This window comes from Hypanus sabinus, chromosome 9 (assembly GCF_030144855.1).
Source record: "Hypanus sabinus isolate sHypSab1 chromosome 9, sHypSab1.hap1, whole genome shotgun sequence".
Taxonomy (NCBI): domain Eukaryota; kingdom Metazoa; phylum Chordata; class Chondrichthyes; order Myliobatiformes; family Dasyatidae; genus Hypanus; species Hypanus sabinus.
Window position 1 is genome coordinate 162,394,037 of NC_082714.1, and position 17,873 is coordinate 162,411,909.

Genomic DNA, 17,873 nt, shown 5'->3' on the forward strand with positions numbered 1-17,873 from the left:
CTTGTAGCTCACCCTGTAATACCCCCGTATTTCCCGTCCCCAAACCAGGGCAAAAAGATTGGCAACTAGTCCAGGACCTCAGGAAGATAAGTGATATTGTGGCTCCACTTCACGCTCTGGTTCCTAACCCGGCCACTATTCTAAGTTGTACCCCAGCCGATTCTTGCGTATTCACCATTATCGATTTACCACATGCATTTTTCGCAGTGCCTCTACACCTAGACTCGCAGTATTTGTTCGCTTTCACCTATCAAGGCCAGCAATAAACCTGGACCCAGCTGCCCCAAGGGTTCATCCGCTCTCCCACGCTGTTCTCACAGACTCTCCCGAAACAAATACGTACCCTTGAGTTGCTACAGGGATCAACGGTAGTACAGTATGTGGATGATCTACTCCTGGCTAGCAACAAGGTGCAAGACTGAGAAACTGACACTACTGTACTGCTGAATTTCCTGCACTCTTTGGGCTATGTGGTTGCTCCACAGAAGGTAAGACGATCACAGGCAGAGGTTAAATTCCTTGGCATTGTCCTTTCAGCCAAAGAACGAAAACCGATGGAGGATCAAATACGACCCATTGCTGCTACTTCCTTGCCGACCACCCCTAAACAGATGCATGCTTTCCTTGGTCTTCTCAACTTTTGCAGGCAATGGATACCTAATATTGCCATTTATACCCGCTTATTGACTCCCCTGACATCATTGAATGCTCCACCTTGTTTTACCCTGATGACCGAGCAATTGACAGCATTTACTGAACTAAAAGGTAGTCTCTCAAGGGCTCCAGCCCTCAGCCAGCCGTGGTACAACCGCCCGTTCCAGCTGTATGTTACTATTAAGGAAAGATGTGCCACTGCTGTCCTAACGCAGATGCACGGCGACTGCAAAAGACTGGTGGCTATTATTCAACGAAGTTAAACCCGGTTGTCGCAGGATTACCACCCTGTTCACAGGTATTGCCAGCGACCTATATGCTAGTACCTGCAGCCTCAAATATTACACTACTTCAACAGGTAACAGTCCTGACCTCTCATTCTGTGGTCTAATTGTTAACCTCCCAACAGACTCAACATTTAATGGAAGCCCACCAGAACAAATATGAGACAGCTTTACTTAATAATCCCTTGCTCACCTTCTCACACTGTACAACGCTAAACCCCACCACATTCTTAACAGAGCCACCGCAGCATCTCCCCTCTCCAAACCACGATTGTATCTTTTTATGACAGTCTGTGAAGATCAGCCGCTTCCTAATTCTAAAATGATTCTCTACGTAGAAGGCAGTTCCTTTATTGCTCCGAAGGGCCAACGCTGTTCTGGTTATGCTATTGTCATGGACTCTGACACAGTAGAACAAGGCTGCTTTGAAACACCAGTATCTGCACAGAAAGCTGAGCTTTTTACCCTCACCCGTGCTTGCATACTGGCTAAAGGGAAATCTGCCAATATTTATACAGACTCTTCCTATGCCTTTTGAATGGCACATGACTATAGGGCTTTGTGGGAGCATCGGGGATTCCTGACCTCTACCAGACAGTGTCATGGTCCCTTCTGGCACCTAGCAATTTTCCTCAGGGATTGGGCCTCAATCACCTCGTTTAGTTCCCAATCATTCCCAGGTTTCACTAACTATGAACACCTTTCCATCAGCAAATACAGTATAAAAATCCTGTGACCACGACAAGGAGCTGCCAGCTCGTTGGTTGACTTGTGTACGAGCAACTTTGTTCCATGGTTCTCATGACTATCAGTTCTAAGTCTAGCATCGTTCCTGAATTCTCTACTAAAACCAAGACTCCAGGTAAAGACTCCAGGCACCAATTCTGCGCCCGTGTTCAGCACTTGGGTTTGTTCCACTGCCACATCCTTCTAACAGAACGAACTGGCCATGATGAACGCAGCGGACACGGATCCCATACAACAGACCCTGGCTAGCCAGGGTTACCTATTGGGTGCCCACAACTACTTCGGGAGATCACGGAAAACCTTCGGACACTAACCACGAATGTGCAGGAGGTCAGTGAACAAGCAGACCAGGTCTCCGCTTCCTTTTCTCTGTCCCCTCCAAGAACTGCGGCCACTTGGGATGGCCTCATCCCCGGAATCAGCAACACCATCCCCTCGAGAGCCGTATGTACCGGAGCCTGAACCCTACGCCAAGGACCTAGGTAGGTGCTGGACCTTCCTGTTATAATGCTCCCTAGTCTTTGAGCTGCAGCCACATACCTACACTTAACATAAATCTAAGATTGCGTACATCATGGGGCTGCTACGAGGGGATGCCTTGGCTTGGATAACCATGATATGGGAAAACCGACCAGAGGTTTGGTTCTCCTACTCCTCCTTTGTCCTGGAAATGAGGAAAGTCTTCGAACAATCCATTTGTGGTAAGGATGCCACAAAACGGCTGCTTACTCTTCATCAGGCTTCACGAAGTGTGGCCAGATATTCCATTGAGTTCCGGACCTTAGCCGCAGACTCCAGGTGGAATGATGAGGCCCTGTGGGAGATGCTTCGACAGGACCTCTCCGACAAGATAAAGGATGAGTTGGCCGCAAGGGATGACACGGACTGTCTGGACTCTCTGATCTCGTTAGCCATTCGATTAGATTATCAACTTCAGGAACGTCAGAGGGAGAACCAGTCGCCCCACTCATCGGGGAAGCCCACAGTCCACCTTACCAGTCTCAGCCAGCCCCTCTTTCCCAGCCACTCCCAGTGTGGCTCCTGTTACAATCGTCCCCACTCTCCGGGGGAGGAACCAATGCAGCTGGGATGGAGCCATCTCTCCCCAGCCGAATGAACTCGGAGGTGGAGAGCAGGGGATTGCTACTATTGTGGCCAGCCAGGACATTTCCGGGATACCTGCCCTCAGCGGCCAAAAGGGGAGGGCTCACCAGTGAGAAAGGGAGCTCTGGTGAGCCGAATGAACCTCCCTTCAGCACCCCAGACTCAAATGCAGATCCTGGCAACCGTGAATTACCAACAACAGTCTTTGTCCCTATCTGCTTTGGTGGATTCCGGTGCTGAGGGCAATCTACTGGACGAAGAGATAGCCACCCAGGCCAGAATACCTCATGAGCCACTAACCACCCCCAGGGCCCTGCAAAGAAAACTGCTGGCTCGGGTGACCCACTATACACCACCCCTGACCTTGATCCTATCCGGCAACCATCGGGAGGAGGTACGATTCAGTCTCATTCATTCACCTCAGACCCGGTAGTTCTAGGGTATCCATGGCTGACTCAACACAATCTCCACATCGACTGGTCTACTGGGAGGATAGCCGAATGGAGCCCAGTCGGCCCCATCTCCCAGTGAAGCTACTGCAACCCCACCTGTTTTGGAACCCCTTGAATTGTCCCGCGTCCCCACAGAGTACCATGACTTGGCACAGGTGTTCAGTAAGCAGCGGGCCCTTTCCCTGCCTCCGCACTGCCCCTATGATTGTGCCTTTGACCTTCTCCCTGGGGCCCTGCTACCCACCAGTCACCTTTTTAACCTATCCCGACCGGAGAGAGAGGCCATGGAGAAATACATTAGCGAGTCCCTCGCGGCAGGCATTATTAGGCCTTCATCCTCCCCAGTAGGTGCCGATTTCTTTTCTGTAGAAAAGAAGGATGGGATGCTTCGCCCTCATATTGACTACTGAGGCCTAAATAATATAGCAGTTAAGAACAAGTACCCTCTACCCCTCATTAGTTCTGCATTTGAACCACTGCATGGAGTCACCATCTTCTCAAAGCTGGACCTTCGCAAAGCCTACCATTTAATCAGAATGAGGGAGGGGACGAATGGAAGACGGCTTTCAATACACCTCTGGGCCATTTTGAATATTTGGTAATGCCGTTTGGCCTCACCACTGCTCCCGCTTGACCACCAGTGGGTCTTCTTTGTCCTCTACCTGTCTCTGGTCATCCCTGGTAGAAACACCACTGTCCTCACCGTGGTAGACTGATTCTCCAAGGCGTGCACTTTGTGGCCCTCCCTAAACTCTCTTCCTCTCAAGAAATCACAGATCTTCTCATCTGCCATGTCTTCTGCCTCCACGGAATCCCCACCGACATTGTCTCCAATTGAGGTCCCCAGTTAGTCTCACAGGTATGGAAGGCCTTCTATCAAGCCTTAGGTGCATAGGTCAGCCTATCATCCTGCTTCCACCCCCAAACAAATAGGCAGACGGAATGGGTAAACCAAGACCTGGAGGCGACGCTACGTTGTGTAATAGCAAACAACCCGTCGACCTGGAGCGACCACCTCCTGTGGGTTGAGTACACCCACAACTCTCTGGTGAGCTCTGCCATTGGGAGATCTCCGTTCGAGTGCCAACCCCCACTGTTCCCCGCGCAAGAAGAAGAGATTGTAGTACCGTCAGTTCAGGACCATATTGATCGGTGCCTTAAGATCTGGGAGGAAACACGCACAGCCCTACTCAGATCAACAAATCGAAATAAGAAGATAGCCAACCGACACCGGACTCTGGCACCAGAGTACCAACCTAGGCAGATGGTGTGGCTTTCCTCCAAGGACATACCGCTCAAAAACAAACATAGGAAACTCGCCCCTCGCTTCCTGGGACCATTCAAGGTTGAAAGGGTTATCAATCCCACAGCAGTCCCCCGAGAGCTGCCGAGGTCCATGCGCATCCACCCAACTTTTCATGTGTCTCAGTTAAAGCCAGTTTCCAACAGACCCTTGTGTCCCCCAGCTGAGACCCCCACCTGCCCGTATTATTGACAACCATCTGATGACTACTAGATATGCGCCATTGGAGCAGAGGTCTCCAATACCTGGTGGACTGGGAAGGCTACGGTCCAAAAGAGCGTTCCTGGGTTCCCCGTTCCTTCATCCTAGACCCTTCCCTCATCCAGAACTTTCATCAGGACCATCCAAACAGGCCTGGAGGATCGCTGGGAGGGGGGGGGGTACTGTCACCTGGTGATTTTCCTCAGGAATTGGGCTTCAATCATCTCATTTAGTTCCCAATCATTCCCAGGTGCCACTAACTACACACACCTGCTTTCAATCAGCAAATGCAGTATAAAATCCTGTTACCACAACAAGGAGCTGCCAGTTCTTTGGTTGACTCATGTATGAGTAACCTTGTTCCATGGTTCTTAGGACTATCAGTTCAAAGTCTAGCATTGTTCCTTAATTCTCTACTAAAACCAGGTCTCCGGGTAAAGACTCCCTTGGCACCAATTCTGTGCCCGTGTTCAGCACTTGGGTTCGTTCCACCGCCATGTCCTTGTGACAGCCCATTAAAGATCCAAGATGGCGGCAGAACGTAGCTTGCAGTGGTCACTCTGGAGCTGATTATCTGTTATTTGTGAAGTGGGGAGCTGTGCACAATCATAATCGATTGAAAACAGAGGTGGGAGCATGGAGAAACATCTGGAAATCTCCAGGAAGACCTTTTTCATTGCTGCTGTGAGGTCCGGGATGCTGCTGGGAAGAACAGGCCTCGAGGTCACATTGCTGATGGCCATTGGCGGGGCCATCTTAATATGCTCGGCAGAGGATGGTGCTCGGAGAAGCTGTGCCGGAGGGGATGGTTGTCAGCTTGGAGGTTCGACGGACTCAGAGTCCGCTGCAGTTAGGTTGCTTTCGGTGTGTGCTGTGTCTGCAAGGCTGGTTTCGACGGAGCTTTCATTGTCTGCTGCGTCTGCGAGGCTGAGTCGGGCGGCGCTGTGGAAGTCCATAGCGGGGGTATTCCCTTCTGCCGCTGGCGTGGGATGGCGAGTCTGTTGGGACCCTGGGGACTTGTGGAAACTGTGTGGTGATTTCTTTTGAGCTCATAGTCCTTTAACATCTTTGGTCTATTTTTACTGTGCCCATGGTCTGTTTTTTTTTATCAATTATGCTATAGTTTGCACTGTTGTAACTATATGGTTTTGTGCGGGTCTCGTAGCTTCAGTTTTTGGTCTTGTTTGTCTGGTGGATTTGGAGCTCCTTTCCAGGGAACGCGCTAAGATGGTATTGCGATATTAATACGTAGCAGCCTCTCCGGATTACCAAACATTATGTGGATTTTCTGGTGTCGTCTGTTTTGTCATATGCTTTTGTGATATCATTTTGGAGGAACGTTGTCTCATTTTTTAACTGCATTGCATTTGTGGTTTCTAAATGACAATAAACTGAATCTGAATATGTAGCAATGCTGTTTTTGTACACAACTTATTGCAAGCTTTACAATTACCAGCCAGTGTGGCGATTATCAAATGCACTGCCCACCTGGAGAATCAGATGAGGTTTCAAAAGGTACTGCACGCACTGATGCTGCAGCTAAACAGACAGCTCTAAACCCTGCCCTTTTAGTCCTCTTGGGATCCCAGCAGGCTCCTGTTAGGCAAAACTTAAGGATGGGTATGCCAGACATGGATGAGATATGTATGTTACAAGAGGACACCCCTGATGAAGAGCATAAACTATGGTCCCGAATGGGCTGCCACCTTGAGCCTCAGAATAATCTATGGGTGACCCCTGCAGGACAGGTTTGCATCCGTTCTGTGTTTTTCCTTATCTTAATTGATTATGTGCATAACTGTACACACATAGGCAAGGAGGGAATGGGTAATACATTATTACAAACTTGGTAGCACCCTGATTTCCAGAAAGCAGCTGAAAAATGAGCTAAAGCATGCTTAATTTGTAAAAAGATAAATGCTGGAAAAGGGGTGCCCTTTGGTTCTGGAACCACCCCCTTGCCTCGTGGGCCTTTTGTTTGCCTGCAACTTGATTTTATAGAATTACCTAGAGTACATTGTTATAAGCATTGTTTAGTAATAGATGTATTTGGTAGATGGATTGAAGCTATCCCCACGACTGACAATACTGCTACAATGGTGGTAAAAATATTGCTGAGGGAAATAATTCCCCGTTATGGACTCCCAGAAATGATAAGCTCAGACAATGGACTGCACTTTGTAGCCAAAATAAATCAGGAAATCTGCAAGGAGTTGGCTATAAAGCAACAGTTCCACTGCACCCACCACCCAAAGGCAGCTGGTATAGTGGAACGAGCCAAGGGTATCTTGAAAGATAAGTTGGCCAAACTTACCTAGGAGACTGGTCTGACTTGGGTAAAGGTTCTACCCTTGGCCTTGTTCCACAAGAGAATCACACCCTCAGTTAAAACGGGGTTATCCCCCGCCGAGATTATCTACGGGAAGCCCATGCGAACACCATGGGAGTCGGAATCGGCCCGACCTCCCCTTCCTGAAAGGATGAACATGCATACCTTAGGGGAAGAGATGGGAAAATATTTATGCAAGTTAACTAAAACTCTCCAAAGCTTGCATTCACAGGTACGACAGGCCTATTGAGAGGACAACACCCAGCTTAAGGGTGACCACTCCACCATTGATCCTGGAGATTTTGTCCTGCTTAAGAACTGGGATCATAAGAAGTTGTAACTGAGGTGGAAAGGAACGTACCAAGTGCTACTGAAAACACCTACTGCAGTGAAGGTGGAAGGGTGGCTCCGGTGGATACATCGAACAGACTAAACACAGTACTGGTGGAACTGATAAGGACTGAAAAATGTATTGGTTAATGAAGATTTTAATGACCCTAAGGGGACCTGCCCCTGTTTCGGGAGGCCCCCAGGTTAACACTCTTCAGTCCCCCTGCAAGTAGAACGGGGAACATGTTGGGTATGTTTTGTGTCATGTTGTAGAAGCAACAATCTGTTCTGAAAAAGTTATCATGTAATGATAAAAAGGGGGGAATTATAAAGTTTAAGGGAATTTGGGGATTCTCAGATTCCTGTAAATAATGGGTTAAGTACCAACTATGTCTGTGACTGCAGTGTGTTTGAATAATGTCTTACAGCTGCTTCTTTGGAGCAAGGTAAGGGTTAAAGTTCACACAGATCCACATAAGATGTCTCCTGATTTGTCACACCTTTTGGTTTCAACAAAAGGTGGTAGCTGATGGAAATTAGACGAGACATTCCTTTCTTAATTAAAGTGGCTGGAGTGTCTATCAAACTGATTGTTCATTTGTATCAGTGGCCTTATAACTTCTAACAATTCTGACCTCAGGCAGTGAACTTGTTGAACCACTGGAGGGATAACACTTCTCCCCTGATGTCAGGACCAAGTTCACTCGCCGGCTGAGCTCAAAGAAATAAACAGGTGAAAAGATAAGTAACAATCTTATTTGGTCTGGCGTTTTTTTAAATTTACAGGTCCATTGTTGTTCCATGGTATTTTCTGAGCTCAGACAAGGTTCCAGCTCCCTTAGTTTTTCAGCTACAATGCGTCACAACTCACTTCTTGCTTCTGTGTATCTGAGGCGGTTGCAGTTTAGCTGTTTTTTATTGGGTTTTTGCAGCTTCAAGGTGGGGATGCACTTTCATATGGAGCTTGGCCATAACCATACAGTGGTCAGTGCAGCACTCTGCACCTCTCATGGTACGGGTGATGAGAACAACCTTGATGTCACGATGTCTCACAATGATGAAGTTGTTCATGTACTAATGTTTAGAGCAAGGGTGCATCCACGAGCTCTTATATAATGCCTTCTGCTGGAAGATGGTGTTGGTTATGGTAAGGTTATGCTCCAAAGAGTAAGTAGCTGCATTCACCTTGCCAATACCATGCCTACCTAGTACTCCACTCCATCTCCTGTTGTTCTGTCCCACCCTAGTATTGAAGTCCCCAAGCAAAAGGATCTTATCACTCTTAGGGATCCGGCAAAGAGCTTCATCCAATGTCTGATAAAAGCATTCCGTGGCCTCATTCTCAGATGGCAAAGTTGGTGGCTAGGCACTGAGAAGCGTGGCATAACATTTCTTTGCCGGGGGGTACGGAGGGTCATTAGTCTTTTACTAATGCCAACAGGTGTTTCTGTGAGACTTGGTAGAAAGGTGTTCTTGATGGCCAATCCTAGATGTTGTCCAACTGGGGGGGTGGGGGGGAGACCTTTCCAGAAGAAGGTGTAACCCATCCCTTCCTAGTCAGAAACCTGCATGGCAGTGGCATAGGGTATTTGGTCGCTAGCAGCTGGAACTGAGCGGCAGCTGTTTTCAGCAGACCTGTGAGACTGAGCAGCCCTATTTAGGGACCACACTGCTCACCCCAATTGGGGAAAGGTGGCCTAAAAGTTACCCATTCAATCACTCACCTGGATAGGTTACCACACCTAACGGGTTATTCCACTACTGCGGTCGAAATAAGAAACAATACAACCGAAAACTGGCAACGTGGAATGTAAGGACTCTCCTGGACCCGTATGGCATCTCTGACAGACCTCACCAGAGAACCTTGATCGCTGCTGAGCTGAGGCTGATATATATATATATATATATAAGAAAATGATAAAAGTAGTAACGGTGTGGGGTTAGAGGGTGGGGGGGGGGGTGGTGACTGATGGAAAATGATATATTAGTGTAGTAGTGGTGGGGTGGGTTAATGAGTGGGGTGATTGTACATCAGATAGGTGAACAGTGATTACAGAATCACAACATATCCAATCTTATTAATATCAGTGGTTTTTATACCAAGTGACTGCAGTGTGATTACAGTTCCTGCCGGTGGCAATATCATGCTATTGCAAAACTGTGTTCTTAGTGATGCCACCCTGCCATTCCTCCCTTGCCCACTGCAGAAAATATTACAGCACAATAGATTCCCAAGTGCAGGCACAGACAGTTCTATTACAGAAGCAAAACAAGTGTCTGGGTCAGTTGAAACTGTTAGTTTCAAAAACTGAATCCTCAAATACTAGAAGAACAAAAGAATCAAAGGTAAAATGACTGTCTCCTTGTCTGTGGTTTTCCAGCACACTAATATTTACCTTCAGTCTGAATACTTCTTATCCCTAGCATAAATTATAAACATGCATACACTTAGGACAAAGGTATTTTTTTCTACTTCTATAAACTGAAATTCTGGACCATGATTTATTGCTTTGCTACCACAGATTGGTATGCTATGTACCACTTCAACAAAACATATTCTTGTGTTTACTTCTTGATGGAGATTAGCAATACTGTATAAACCTATCCCTGAGAATAAACTCTTCTCGGGCTTCCAGCCAGGTACATGTATCAATTTTAACTGACATTTCGATGACAAACTCAACCATTTTAATCATCTTCCCTGTTGGTTAAAAGATTATTTGTCAGAAAGCACTATATCCTTTTACTATTTCTGAAAATGTTTTCACTTTGTTTTTCCTAATCTTCAGTCCTCTACTGATTTTGCTTTCTTTGTACTTGCCTCAATAAGGATTGATTTGTATTTTTCAAGGCTATGCTCAGAATTTCATAAATCCATCTCCCATGCCAGGTTTCGCAAATCTATATGTCACTTCACCTACATTCAAATGCTAACATTTTAGCACCTTAAATAGCTCAAAAAATGTCAGTATCAAACTGAGTTACCAGCTTGGAGAAGTTATAGGAAAGGTTGTAGTGGTGTGCTACACGCAGCGCTAAAATTACGACACGGAGTCGGTAACTGCAGTCGAAGGAAAAAACTTTATTCGAAAACTTCAGCCTCACTTTTAAGCCTCCCTCAACCGGCCCCCCATGGCACAGAGGCTCCAAAGCTCTGTGCTCGCAACCCCCCGTAGGCTATCTAATTGTGAGTCGGTTCGGATGCGCCAGGAAATGGGTCACCACATAACCCCCCCCCCCCCCCCAGAACCGGCGATACACCCCCCAATGTCCACAGTCTGGGCCAGAACCTGCTTGGGAGGTCGGCCTCTGCGCCGAGGCGCCGGAAACTCGGCCGGTTGCGCCAGGTCCACATGGGCCGGTTTGAGGCGGTCCACTGTGAAAACCTCCTCTTTCCCCCCAACGTCCAGCACGAACGTGGACCCGTTGTTCCGGAGCACCATAAACGGCCCCTCGTATGGCCGCTGCAGCGGCGGCCGATGCCCGCCCCTTCGTACAAACACAAACTTACAGTTCTGTAGGTCTTTGGGTACGCAGGTCAGGTGCCACCCGTGCTGTGAAGTGGGTATGGGGGCCAGGTTACCAAGCTTCTCACGTAGTCTGCCCAGGACTGCTGCGGGTTCTTCCTCTTGCCCCCTTGGGGCTGGTAGGAACTCCCCGGGGACGACCAGGGGCGCGCCGTATACCAACTCGGCCGACAAGGCGTGCAGGTCGTTCTTGGGCGCTGTGCGGATGCCGAGTAGGACCCAGGGAAGCTCGTCCGCCCAGTTGGCTCCTCGCAGGCGGGCCATGAGGGCCGACTTCAGGTGACGGTGGAAACGCTCCACTAGCCCGTACGACTGTGGGTGGTAGGCAGTTGTGTGGTGCAGCTGAGTCCCCAAAAGGCGTTCCACAGCAAGTCCGCCCGGGCTGCCACCTTCCGGGGGTCACTGAAATCCGCGTCGGATAGCAGCAGGCATATGTCCTCGGGCAGCTGCTCCAGGAATGCCTGCTCAAACATGAGGCATATGTGTCCGTCGGCCAGAGACAACATCTCATTCATTAAAGCCGATGGAGGTCTGTGGCCCAAGCCATCCAGGTGCAGTAAACAGGCAGCCCGCTCGCACCGTGAGTGTCCGAAAGTCCTGAGGAGCAGGGCTTTGAAATCCGTGTACTTGCCATCTGCCGGGGGCGACTGTACGAACTCCGCGACCTGGGCCGCTGTGTCCTGGTCGAGGGAGCTCACCACGTAGTAGTAGCGGGTGTCTTCTGAGGTGATCTGGCGAACGTGGAATTGGGCTTCGGCTTGCTGGAACCATAGGTCCGGACGCTGTGTCCAGAAACCCGGCAGTTTCAACGAAACCGCATGAACAGAGGCGGCGTCGGTCATTTCTGGTCCAAAAATCGTTTGGACCGTCGGGGTCACCAATTGTAGCGGTGTGCTACACGCAGCGCTAAAATTACGACACGGAGTCGATAACTGCAGTCAAAGGAAAAAACTTTATTCGAAAACTTCAGCCTCACTTTTAAGCCTCCCTCAACCGGCCCCCCATGGCGCAGAGGCTCCAAAGCTCTGTGCTCGCAAACCCCCGTAGGCTATCTAATTGTGAGTCGGTTCGGATGCGCCGGGAAGTGGGTCGCCACAAGGTAACAAGGGTAGAAATGGCAAACGAACTGGATCAGGGGCTAAATGAAAGGGCATGTTGATGTGTAGTTGGTTATTAATGCTAGCGGTTCTCAACGTGAGCTGTATGTCCCCCTCCCCCAACCAAGGGGGGATTTGCTGGATTTCGTAAAAGCCACAAGTACAAAACAAGAAACTAGAGGCCACAGTAGTTTCTGAATGGGCCACGGTAAGTTTACTATTTAATGAAATATTATTATTATAAACAAAAAAATGAATATGTACAGTACTGTGTAAAAGTCTTAGTCATCCTAGATATTTTATATAAATTCTGTTTTAGATGTTTACTTTTTATCTTCTGCATTATTGCATGTAGAAAAGAGCTAATTTTAGATTTCCAAGCATTAATTTTCCAAAGAATTAAATGTAACAGAGAAAGTTTTGTATTTCGTTAAAGAAAGCAACATATTAAGTAATAGACCACTTTTCAAATAAAAACTTGATGAGTTTGTAGGTATATAGCCCCCAGTGCACGATTAAACAAAGATAACAAACAGGTACTAATGATCAATGACATAATGAGCAGAGTGAACTAAATTGATTAACTGAAACAGAAATGGGTGTAGAAGGAATCAAACTGGGCAAAGGTGTGGCAAATCGGTTTAACAACCCTCAAATCATCAATTCTTACACCATGGCAAGAATGAACAGAGCAACAAGGCACAAGATGGTCATCTTGCATCAGCAAGGTCTCTCCCAAGAATAAATTTTGTGGCAGACAGGAGCTAAGATGTGCTGTCCAAGCTCTTCTGAAGAAGCACAAAGAAATGGGCAAGGTTGAGGACCAGAAACTCAGTGATTGGCCATATAAACTAAGTGCAGCAGATGAGAGATACATCAAACTGACTTCCCTTTTAAATCAGAAGTCCAGCACTGCTATCAGCTCTGAACTCACAGAAACCACTGGAACCCAAGAAAACTCCTCTACAGTAAGGAGAGACGCAGAGATGGCAGAGGAACTGAATGCGTATTTTGTATCAGTCTTCATAGTGGAAGACATCTGCAGATTACCAGACATTCAAGAGTGTCATGGAATTGAAGTACGTGCAGTGAAAATTACAACTGAGAAGGTACTCAGGAAGCTTAATGGTTTGAGAGTGGATAATTTTCCTGGACCTGATGGAATGAACCCTCAGATTCTGAAGGAAGTAGCTGGAGAGACTGCGGAGGCATTAATGATGATCTTTCAAGAATCGATAGATTCCGTCATTGTACTGGATGACTGGAAAATTGCAAATGTTACTCCACTATTTAAAAAGGGTGGGAGGCAGCAGAAAGGAAACTACAGACCTGTTAGCCTGACATCAGTGGTTGGGAAGTTGTTGGAATCAATTGTTAAGGATGAGATTATGGAGTACCTTGAGGCAGATGATAAGATAGGCCAAAGCCAGTATGGTTTCCTGAAAGGAAAATCCTGCCTGACTAACCTACTGCAATTTTTTGAGGAAATTATAAGGAGGGTAGACAAAGGAGTGCAGTAGATGTGGTGTAATTGGATTTTCAAAAGAACTTTGACATGGTGCTTCACATGAGGCTGCTGAGCAAGATAGGAGCCCATGGAATTACAGGGAAGTTACTAGCATGGGTGGAGAACTGGCTAATCGGCAGAAAACAGAGAGTGGGAGTAAATGGATCCTATTCTGGCTGGCTGCTGGTTATCTGTGAAGTTCCAAGGGGTCAGTATGGGGACCGCTGCTTTTTATGACACATGTCAATGATTTGGACTATGGTTTTAAGGATTTGTGGCTAAATTTGCTGATGATACAAAGATAGGTGAAGGAGCAGGTAGAGTTGAGGAAATAGAGAGCCTGCAGAGAGACTTAGATAGCTTAGGGGAATGAACAATGAAGTCGCAAATGAAATACAATGTTGGAAAGTGTATGGTCATGCACTTTGGTGGAAGAAATAAATGGGCAAACTAAGGCCAGAATTCAAAATGCAGAGATGCAAAGGGACTCGGGAGTCCTTGAGTAGGATACCCTGAAGGTTAACTTCCAGGTTGAGTCAGTGATACAGAAGGTGAATGTAATGTCAGCATTCATTTCTAGAGGTATAGAATATAAGAGCAGGGATGTGATGTTGAGGCTTGATATTGCATTTGTGAGACCATACGAGTATTGTGTGCCATTTTGGGCTCTTTATTTTAGAAGGGATATTGGAGATGGTTCAGAGAAGATTCACAAGGATGATTCAAGGAATGAAAAGGGTTACCAAAAGAGTAAAATCTGGCATCTCTTGGGCTGTATTCCCAGGAGTTATTGGGGAATGGGGAGGATTGCAAAGAAACATTCCAAATGTTAAAAGGCCTGAACAGATTAGATATCTGGGCATCAAAGGGTATGGGTTGAAGGTAGGGGAGTGGGATGACTGGAAGAATTGGATCAGCCCATGATTGAATGGAGGAGCAGACTCGATGGGCTGAATGGCCTACTTCTGCTCCTATATCTTATGGTCTTATAGTACAGAGAAGTCTAATCAGAAGAGATCTTCATGGAAGAGTTGCTGCCACCTTCACACAAAAAATACAAGTAGTAAGTAGTAGGGTGCTGAACAATGGTAGCAAGTGCTCTGGACTGACAAGTCAAAATTTGAATTTTTTTGCTCAAGCAGGAGATAGTTTGTCTGTAGATGAACTGGCGTGCGCTACATGGATGAGTGTCTGCAGCCAACAGTGAAACACAGCATAGGTTCCCTGTAGGTTGGGGCTGCGTTTCGTAAATGGAGCTGGTGCTCTGGTCAGAATTGATGGAATCCTCAATGTAAAGAAGTACAAGCAGATTGTTATCCATGAGGCAATACCATCAGGAAGGCATCAGATTGGTCTCAACTTCATTCTGCAGCAGGACAATGACCCCAAACACATGGCCAGGGTCGTAAAGAACTATCTTCAGCAAAAAGAAGAAACAGATGGTATGGCCTCCAGCGTCCTGATCTCAACATTATCGAGGCTACCTGGGATTACCTGGAAAGACAGAAGCAAACAAGATATCCAAGTCTGCAGAAGAAATGTGGCAAGTTCTCCAAGATGCTTGGAGCAACATACCAGCCAATTTTCTTATAACACTACACGAATGTGCACCTAAGAGAACTGGTGCAGTTTTAAAGGCAGAAGGATGTCACACCAAATATTGATTTGATTTAGGTTTTTACTAATTACTGCTCTTATATAGTAAGTACTTTGATATTTATGAACTTTTCATTTCATTTCTGACAGCATCTTCACTATACATGTGCCTAAGACTTTTGCACAGTACTGTAATTTAATTGGAATCCTGAATGAAATAAATGGGAAAATATGGTCAATCAGTGTTTCCTAACCATTTTTTAGCCCAACACTCCCTAAAGCACTTTCAAACTTGCCAATGTCCCTCTTAGGCACAATATACTTTCCAGTGCCCTCATAGTATAAAAAACATGTCTACCATATGCTAACATGAGAAAAATAATTCTGCTTTAAATTTTTGTTTGTCTTTAAACCTAGTTTACACAGTGCCCATGCACTGTACAGCAGCTTCAATATCAAAGTGATCCTTGAGCTTGATGGTTTTTAGCAAGAATTGAAATATCTGGTTCAAGTTGTGACAGCAAAAGCCTCAAATCCCTACGTATAACAATGCCCAAACTTATTACTGTTTTTCACAAACAAGAGAAAATCTGCAGATGCTGGAAATCCAAGCAACACACACAAATTGCTATTGGAACTCAGCAGGCCACACAGCATCAAGGAAAAGAGTATACTCGATGTTTCTGGCCAAAACCCTTTGGTAGGACAGGAGCTTTTTTCTTCAGTCCTGCCAAAGGGTTTTGGCCCGAAATGTAAACTGTACTCTTCTCCTAGATGCTGCCTGGCCTGCTGAGTTCCAACAGCATGTTGTGTGTGTTGTTTGGTTTTTGTTTTTTGTAAGTATATGGTTCAATGCACTGAAGTCTCTTTCAACAAGTTAAGAGAAATGAAATACAATGAAGAGTATTCTCTTCTCCAAAGACCAGGAAACTTTGCATGACAGTGTAGCCACATAACACAAAAGCTGACATTTTTGCTTCTTCATCATTCTGAATATCGTTAACTTCTTCTTGCAAGCTCTTATCCTGTTCTTCCACCTTGCAAAGAAATGGGTTAGTTACCCAGTATTGAATTTCCAGATCATTCAAATCCTTGAGGTGATTCTGAAAATCCTTCTTCAGTGACAGAGATGTTAGCAGTAGTCTTGCAAATCACCATCTGTGAAAGAGAGTGCCATAATTCCTGCGCAGGGAAACTGTGGGAACATTCTTCCTCCAATGTTTTGTTTATATATTTCCAATTTTCTGATAGAAGTGGACATCGCACTTTTTGCCTGGATTAAACTGAAATTCTCACCCTGCAGTTTCATATTTAGAATGTTCATTTTGTCATACAGATTGGCTAGGTGTGACACATCTCCATATGGAAGTTCAATCTTTCTTCCAAGCTCTTGTCGACTTTGAGCAAAAATTCAACCACAATGTCAAAAAGATCAGACATATTTTAATCAGAAGCTTTTTGACAGGCAATACACATTAGTGTGAAGAAGCAAGCATTCGAACTCTTCATTGTTATCTTGGCATAACTGGTAAAATATTCTGCTATTTAATGGGTGAGCTTTAATTCTGTTGATAGCAGACATTACAAGAATCGTGCTTGAAAAAAGTCACCGGCTGAGGTTTTTAGCTGGGAGATGTTGACGATGAATTACACAGTGGATTGTAACAGACTTGGAACTGTTTTTTCATTAATGCCACTAAACCAGCATGGGGACCTGTCATATATGGTGCTCCATCTGTTGTATAAGAAATCATGTTCCTAGTCAGAATATTTTTATCCTCAATATATATTTTGAGCTTGTTGTATATTGATTCTCTGTTAATATTTGTTTTTTTAATTTTCACAAGAGAATCTCTTCATAAATTTTTCCATTTTAGATAAACCGTACATATGCTATTAGCAATGCCTCGTTGTCTTACAGTTGACTCATCCAGCTGTATCCCAAATTCTGTTTTTTGTAGCTCTATGCATAGTTGATACTAAATGTCTTCATTCGTTTTGTCAATACGAGCTACAGAGATATTACTCAGAAGAAATGATCTTAAAATACCAGTATCTATTTTGAAAACAGTGGCAAGCACTTCCAATACTGTATGCATTATTAATCTTTCACCAATTATATGAGATTTTTCAAACTTTGCTATCATTTTGGAAATGTTATAAGAAGCAATAAGACCATTATCAAGGCAAGTTTTAGCTTTCTTGGCAAATGACTCGAATGTACGATGATTTTCAAATGTTACTTTTATCTTCTGGAACTGAATAATACCATAAGCAGTCCTTTACAGAAGTGTTCCTGCAATCTTGATGGTTTCATGGCTTCATTAGACTGCATAGTATTACAAAAAAGACACATGGGGCATTGCTGATCTGATGGAAACAGGGTAAAAAAAAATACACCAGGTATATAACAATGTATTGAAGCACCTTCTGTAGTTTCTGTCTCTTAGCAGAATTAGAATCAAGGTTTCACCGCCTTCAGACTCAGAGATTGTGCTATATGTATTTATCCCTCATTAATGGGGCTAAATTAAAATAAAAAATTAACACAAACTGGGAATGCCTAATGGACATTGACAAGAGCACCGAGTTGACAAGGATTCAGATTTGGTCAGAATAGAGCAGGTGTTTGGCAAGCTAACTTTATTCTATTCCAGTTAGCATGAATGACCAATCACATAAGGTCTCATAATACCCAAAGATGGTTCTTGACTGTACAGATAAAGCTGAGGTCAGTTTGAA

General features: G+C 45.5%; 1 protein-coding gene across 1 annotated transcript in view; it reads right to left on the reverse strand.

Moving 5' to 3' along the window:
* Window positions 1-17,873, reverse strand: part of LOC132399990 (double-strand-break repair protein rad21 homolog) — a 126,630-nt gene that overhangs the window by 15,102 nt on the left and 93,655 nt on the right. The gene's annotated exons all lie outside the window — the stretch shown is intronic.